Source organism: Enhydra lutris, unplaced genomic scaffold (genome assembly GCF_002288905.1).
Source record: "Enhydra lutris kenyoni isolate GAN:26980312 unplaced genomic scaffold, ASM228890v2 scaffoldscaffold103, whole genome shotgun sequence".
Lineage (NCBI taxonomy): Eukaryota > Metazoa > Chordata > Mammalia > Carnivora > Mustelidae > Enhydra > Enhydra lutris.
In genome coordinates, this window is record NW_019154187.1 from 1,527,835 (window position 1) to 1,535,234 (window position 7,400).

Sequence of the window (7,400 nt, forward strand, 5' to 3'; positions counted from 1 at the left end):
ACTGATTCGTGGAGCATAACAAATAGTATGGAGGACAATGGGAGTTAGAGAGGAGAAGGAAGTTGAGGGAAATTGGAAGGGGAGGTGAACCATGAGAGACTATGGACTGTGAAAAACAATCTGAAGGTTTTGAAGGGGCGGAGGGTGGGAGGTTGGGGGAACTAGGTGGTGGGTATTGGAGAGGGCACGTATTGCATGGAGCACTGGGCATGGTGTAAAAACAATGCATACTGTTACACTGAAAATAAATTTAAAAAATTAAAAAAAATTTAACTGAGAAAAAAAGAAAAAAAAGTAATGAGATCTTGCCATTTGTGATGACATGGATGGAACTAGAGGGCATTATGCTTAGCAAAATGAGTCAATCTGAGAAAGACAACTGTCATATGATCTCTCTGATATGAGCAAGTAGAGATATAATGTGGGTGGCTTGGATGGTAGGAAAAGAATAAATGAAACAAATGGGATTGGGAGGGAGACAAACCATAAAAGACTCTTAATCTCACAAAATAAACTGAGGGTTGCTGGGGGAAGGGGGGTCAGGAGAGGGTGGTGGGGTTATGGACATAGGGGAGGGTATGTGCTATGGTGAGTGCTGTGAAGTGTGTAAACCTGGAAATTCACAGACTTGTACCCCTGGGGTTAATAAAGTGTTATATGTTTATTTAAAAAATAAAAAAAGGAAATACCAAAAAAAAAGACTAATTGTTAAAAAAAGTTAATATCTAATAAATAGTACATTCTTTATAATATAAAAAATAAAATAAAATAAATGAAAAGAAAACAAAGAGAGGTGATATGTTGAAAGTATACAGCATACCTGCTCAGTGGCAGATCACGGTATCCAACTGGACAAGAAAGGATGTCAATGTAGGTACAAATTAGCTCAGCACAAAGCATCAGAGAGAGAGAGGGAGAGAGCTCAAAGTATCCACAATTACTATTTGAGAGGAGAATGAATAAAGTATCCTAAGATGTCATAGGAGATTTTCTATTCTCACTGTTTATCAGACAAAGCCCATATGTAAGAAAAGAAAAGTCATTGATTTCATATAAGCCTGGTTTTTTTAATTGTTATTATTCTTGGTTTCCAAACTTGGTTTCCATTAGAGTTGGATTTAAAAAAAAATATTTAGACCTGAGACTTCTAAATTTCAGAGAACATAAGTGGAGTTTCTGACGTTCTTTCCAAGATCTAACATCCACTTTCCGCTTCTGATATCTAAATATTTTCTTATAAAACCAAGGTGAAAGTATGCATTTTTTCCTATAAAGTGTTGTACACAAAGATCTATCTATTAAAAAAAACAGTTTCTGATGCTAAATATCAAGAGCTACAAATATTTGGATGGCTGGTGTATAGTGTTTTTCCTTCCACAGGCAATGAAACTCCCCAATGTGTCCAGTGCACTGAATATCAGCTGTTAGGATTCCAGAACATTCTTGGATGGCAGACACTGTTATTTGCCATCTTCCTGTTCATCTACTTTCTCACAGTCACAGGAAATGTTGTCATTGTTGCAGTGGTTAGCCAAGACCAGAGGCTGCACTCATCCATGTATGTATTTCTCAAATACCTCTTCTTTCTGGAGATCTGGTATACATCCATCACCGTGCCCCTTCTCCTAGCCAACCTGTTCTCTCACAGCCAACCCATCCCCTTCCCTGCCTGTATGACACAGCTTTACTTCTTTGTGTTCTTTGGGGCTACTGAGTGCTTCCTCCTGTCCATGATGGCTTGTGACCGATACCTGGCCATCTATAGCCCACTCCACTACTCTTTCTTGATGAGTCCTGAAATCTGCACCACGTTGGTGGCAGTCTCCTGGTTGACAGGTGTTGGCACAGGATTTTAACCCTCCATAATGATTTCCAAGTTGGATTTCTGTGGTCTTAATCAGATCAATCATATCTTCTGTGACCTCCCTCCCCTCATGCAGCTCTCATGTTCCAATGTGTATCTCACGAGGATGGTCATCTTCATCTTGTCAGTTGCAGTGCAAGGCATTTGTTTTCTTCTTACACTTGTGTCCTATGTTTTCATTGTATCTACCATACTGAGAATCCCTTCAGCATCTGGATGGATGAAGACCTTTTCCACATGTGGCTCCCGTTTGGCTGTTGTCACTATCTACTACGGGATCATAATCTCTATGTATGTTCGACCCAATTACCATCTGTCACCTTAAATCAACAAGATCAATTATGTCTTCTACACTGTGGTTATCCCACTGCTGAAACCTGTTATATATAGTTTGAGGAACCAAGAATTCAAAGAGGTTGTTATAAAAGAAATAAAAAAAGAAAGAAAGAAAGAAAGAAAAGAAATTTGTTGTTGTTGTTGTTTGTTTGTTTGTTTGTTTGTTTCTCAGGGAAGGAAAATTAGCATAGAACATGTAATGGATCAAGTTTGGGAATATATGAGTAACAGATTCAGAGCCTTCAAACCTGGATGTCATCCTTGGTGCCATGTTGAATTCCATAAGCCATAATGAAAGAGTTTCTTCATGGCCTCTTGGCAACAACTCCTCAGAAGATAAATTGCCTCTACAACATCACTTTAGGGGCATTTTTGTCCTTTGGAAGTTTCATCATCTGGTGAGAATCTAATCATATGATTCAATGGTGTGATGATTTTACATATTATTTTCAGATTTTATAGGAGAATTTCTCCTGAGTTCACAAAGTATATGTGGTGAAAGTTATACATCTTTGAAGAACGGATAGGAAACTGGTATTATAGATTCAGTTCCTGGTGGTACTTGTGCCTATTGAATGTCTGTGGAATAAATAAATGAAAAAAAAAAGGAAAAGACATACAAATTATTGTTGACTTAAATTATCTCCTCATGACAAAAATAAAGAATTTTTGAAATGCCCAAGTTTATCTACAGGAACTTAGACATTTTAATGTTTTCAGTTTAATTAAATCCTAGGAATGAAATGGAACATGGGAAGGAGGAAGACAAAGGGAAGGAGGCATAAGTGGATGGAGAGGGATGGGTCGGGAGGGAAGGTGAGAAAGGGAGAAGGGGAGAGAAAGACAAAAGTTAAGAGAGAGAGAGAGAACATGCTCAAGGGGGAGGGGAAAATGAAGGAAAAGGAAGAGAAGGAAAGGGAAGGGAACAGATAGGTGGGGAGGAAGGCAGGAAGAAAGGAGTCAAACTTTCTTTTATTCAGCCATTGTTTAGAAGACCTCTGCTACTCCTGCCTACTGTCTCATTCACTAATTCCACAGATATTTTGAAGCCCTTTATATATACCAGTCCTCTTCTTGCAGTTTGGATTGCCCAGGGACACAAAGTAAAGAAATGGCCAAGGGATATTTGGCCTGAATAGAGCCTCTAGTTTTGAAGGAGAGACATATATAATGACTTATCCAAGGAGTAATGGATTTATATCTATTTGTGATGTTTTCTGTGAAACAGTAGAGTATAAACTGGCTTATCTACATGGAACAGTAAGGTCTGAATTAACATAGAGTGTTAAGAAAGCTTTCTATGTTTACATTGTACTTTAATCTACAATTTACAGATGAGGAGAATAAGAATGTATGTGGTATCCCAGAGAGGGAGCATGGCATGAATGCCAGGAGAAGAAGTCTTGGGAATGTGGGGATGGAGGAAGGAGACAAGTTTGGAAAGAAAGCAAGAGCTCGTTCCTGCAGATCATTGAAAGCCCTATAAGGGTTTTTGGATTTTATACTGAGACAAATGATGGATTATCAAAGGGTATCAAATAGGAAATGACATGATATATTTTATATTTGTGAATCTCACTGCTGTTTAGAGAATAGAGTGACAGAAAAAAAGACCTGCTGATGTCATAGCAATAACCCACATGGGAGAGGATCTTGGCTATATTTTAGGTTTGATGATGCCTTACAAATAGTAAGGCTAGGTGTGAAAATTCAAGACTCATTCAATCATGCCCACACAGTGAGATCAGTCTGTATTCTCTTCCCAGTCCAGTAACCCATTTGTGATATAGTTCACATCAATCCCTGAGCTTTAGGGACAAGGGCACTTTCATTCTTTGGCACATGTTTTTAGTTCTTTTGGTTCTTTTGATTCAAATAATGCATTGGAATCTGAAATAGGACAGGAAGTGGATGGCTTTAAAATACAGAGAACAAACTGGGAAGTGGTAGAGGTGAGGCAGTAGGGGGATTTGTTAAATTGGTGGTGGGTATTAAGGAGAAAAGTTGTTTTGATGAGTACCAGGTGTCATATGTAAGTGATGAATTTGCTAAATTCCACTTCTGANACCAGGTGTCATATGTAAGTGATGAATTTGCTAAATTCCACTTCTGAAACAAAAAGGAAACAAACAAAAATTTATTTTTTTAAATTTCCTTTATTGTGCTCTTTATCTCTGATTCATTCTTTTTTTTTTTTTTATTTCTGTGTTAAGAGTATCACTGATAGGGGCATCTGGGTGACTCAGTTGGTTAAGCATATGCCTTGGCTCAGGTTGTGATCCCAGTGTCCTTGGATGGAGTCCTGCATTGGACTCCCTGTTCAGTGGGAAACTGCTTTTCCCTCTGCCTGCAGCTCCCCCATCTGTGCTTTCTCTCTGTCCAACAAATAATTAAATAAAATCCTTTAAAAATAATAAAAAAATAGTCTTATTGATGTCCTCCATTCTTTTCCCAGGTTATCTGGATATCTGCATGTTAATTGTTTTAAATCATCTCTCAGGCATATTGCTTATTTCCACTTTGCTTTGGTCTCTTGATGTGGTTTTGTCCTATTCTTCATTTGGGAGATTTTCCTCCATATCCTCATTTTGTCTAACTTTTCTCTGTCTGTTTCTTTGTGTTAGGAAAGTTGACTACTTCTCCTGCTGTTAATGAAAATAGTCTCATGGAAAAGAGGTCCTATAGTTAGCTCCTGTGGCGCAGTGTCCCCTGTTCCCTGGGATCTTGTGCTTCAGGGAGTGTCTCCTTATACACATTGTTTGTGCTCTGCTTTTGAGTCTTGGTCTCTTTTTTCCTTTAGTCCAGTGATCTGCAGAAGCTCTCTTTGCTTATTGTAGGCAATGTTTGTTCCCAAGTAATGGTGGGCCATGTTTTAGCAAAGTGTGTCGTGGTCTGCTTGGGAAATGAGACCGGCACCATTGCTGCCAGACACGTAGATCAAGAGATATGGTGTTAGCATGTTTTTTTTTTTTTTTCTGGTGTTTTGAGTTAGGGGTCTACAGTGCATGGACTAAGGGGAGCATGGCTTGGAGGGTGAATCAGAGGTGATGCATGAGTGGGGGGAATTTTTGTAAGTAGGTAAGCATGTAGGCACAACACTGGTTTCTGAAGGAGGCCATTGTTTATGTTGGGACTGGGAGACATCACCTGCCTCCTCCTTTGTTCCTGGAATGGTGTTCCTGTGATCCCTCTCTCTGGGCCATGCTCTGAGATGAGGAAATCATATTCCCTCCTGTCTTCCTCCACTTATATCTTTTAAACTGCTTGGTCTGCACTATATCAGCAGGGGATGTTTTCAGTGTTGTTCTTTAGGTAAAAAAAGCTCTCTGGGCTCTCAAAGATGAGCCCACTAATATTTAAAATTCCAGGCTTTGAGTCCCACTGGTTTTAAACTCATGAGATTCAGTCTGTTGGACTTCCAAAGTGAAATATTATGGGGATTCATACTCCCCATGGGTTTTCTTGTATGAGTGTCTGTTTCCCACCATTCTCTGTGCCACCAGCTGCCTCCCCACTGTGGACAACCACAGTCAGTTTTGTTCCCAGAAGTCATGACCCTCCTTACCTTGTTCAATGTGGTCTCTTCTCTCCCTTAGGTTATGACATTTGTTCTGTCAGTCTTTGGGTTGGTTTCTGGGTTACTTACACTGCTGTGAAGGTTATCTAATTGTTTCTGTGGTATAAGACAAGCTTGGGGTCCTCCTATCCTGCCATTTTCCCAGAAAACCTGAGAGATTGAAATCTTTTATTCTAATATCAAGAACAAAATAAATTAAGGATGTGCTCACTTTTGTCACTTTTATTCAACATAGTATTGGAAATAGCAGTTAGAGAAATTAAACAAGCAATAGACATCCAAATTGGAAAAGAAGATCTATACTTACAGATAACATAATCTTATATATAGAAAATCCCATATAGTATATTAAAAAAGTACTAGAACTAATTAATTCAGCAAATTGTTTATGGTATGAGATTAATACCTAAAAACCAGTGTGCTACCATATGCTAGAAATGAATAATCTGAATATGAAATTGCATGGGTAATTTTACATATCAAAGTGGCTGGACCACAGTGCTCAGATATGTGGTTGTGGTCAAATGTTAATCTAGATGTTGTTATAAGAGTGTTTTGGATAAGATTAAAATTTAATTCAGTGGACTTTGAGTACAGCAGATTTTTTTCTAAGATTTTATTTATTTATTTGACAGACCGAGATCAGAGAGGCAGGTGTGGGGGTTCAGAGGGAGGGATGCTCCTTGCTGAGCAGAGAGCCCAATGCAGGGCTTGATCCCAGGACTCTGGGATCATGACCTGAGCAGAAGACAGAGGCTTCAACCCACTGAGCCACCCAGGCACCCCTAGTAAAGCAGATTTTTATTCCATGATGTGGTGCACCTTATTGAATCATCTGAAGCTTAAATGGAACAAACGTTTGAACTCTTCTGACCAGGAGGGAATGAGGTAGCAGAAGACCTTCAGACATTAAATACAGCATTAACTGTTCTTTCATTTCCAGAGTGCTGGCCCACGCTGCAGATTTTGGACTTTGACTTGCAAGCCTCCATAATCACTTGAGACAATTCTTTAAAATAAGGGATATATATTACATATATAATAAAGACAATGTGTGTATATACACACTGCGGGCGAGCAGTATTAATGCCCCTGTTTGTTTTGTTTTTGTTTTTTGTTTTTTGTTTTTTCCTGAAGTGGCACAAACTTGTTAATATATTAAAATTTTCCTAGATAAGAAGTGCTATACTAAGAGTATAACAATGATTTATCATTGTGGAAATTTGTTAAGAAACAGTTTAGCTTATGTCAAAACCATCATCAGTAGATATGTCTAAAATGTGCTACCAGTCAGGGTCATATGCTTTTTAGAGCACAAGATAGATTAAAGTTGAAGCTTTGGGATTAGATTTTACTTACACTCTAACTTTTAGTAAGAGAAACAAATTCAATGAGGGGATGTCATTCAAAAAGATTGGATGATCCAGCACTGGTTAAGTAACAGAGTGTAGCAATGCCACTTTCGAAAGGAATGGGAAGAAATTTATAGTGGGGTCCAAAAAACAATAACAACAACAACAACAAAAACGGAAAAGAAATACCATAAATATATTTTTTCTGAGTAAATATTATTAGTTCCTGATACTGAGGACATTACTTAAAAGACACTACAATATATGTTGC

General features: G+C 38.4%; 1 pseudogene; it reads left to right on the forward strand.

The window, feature by feature from the left end:
- Positions 1–798: 798 nt before the first annotated feature.
- LOC111139375 lies at positions 799–5,132 on the forward strand (annotated as a pseudogene).
- The last annotated feature ends 2,268 nt before the right edge of the window (positions 5,133–7,400 follow it).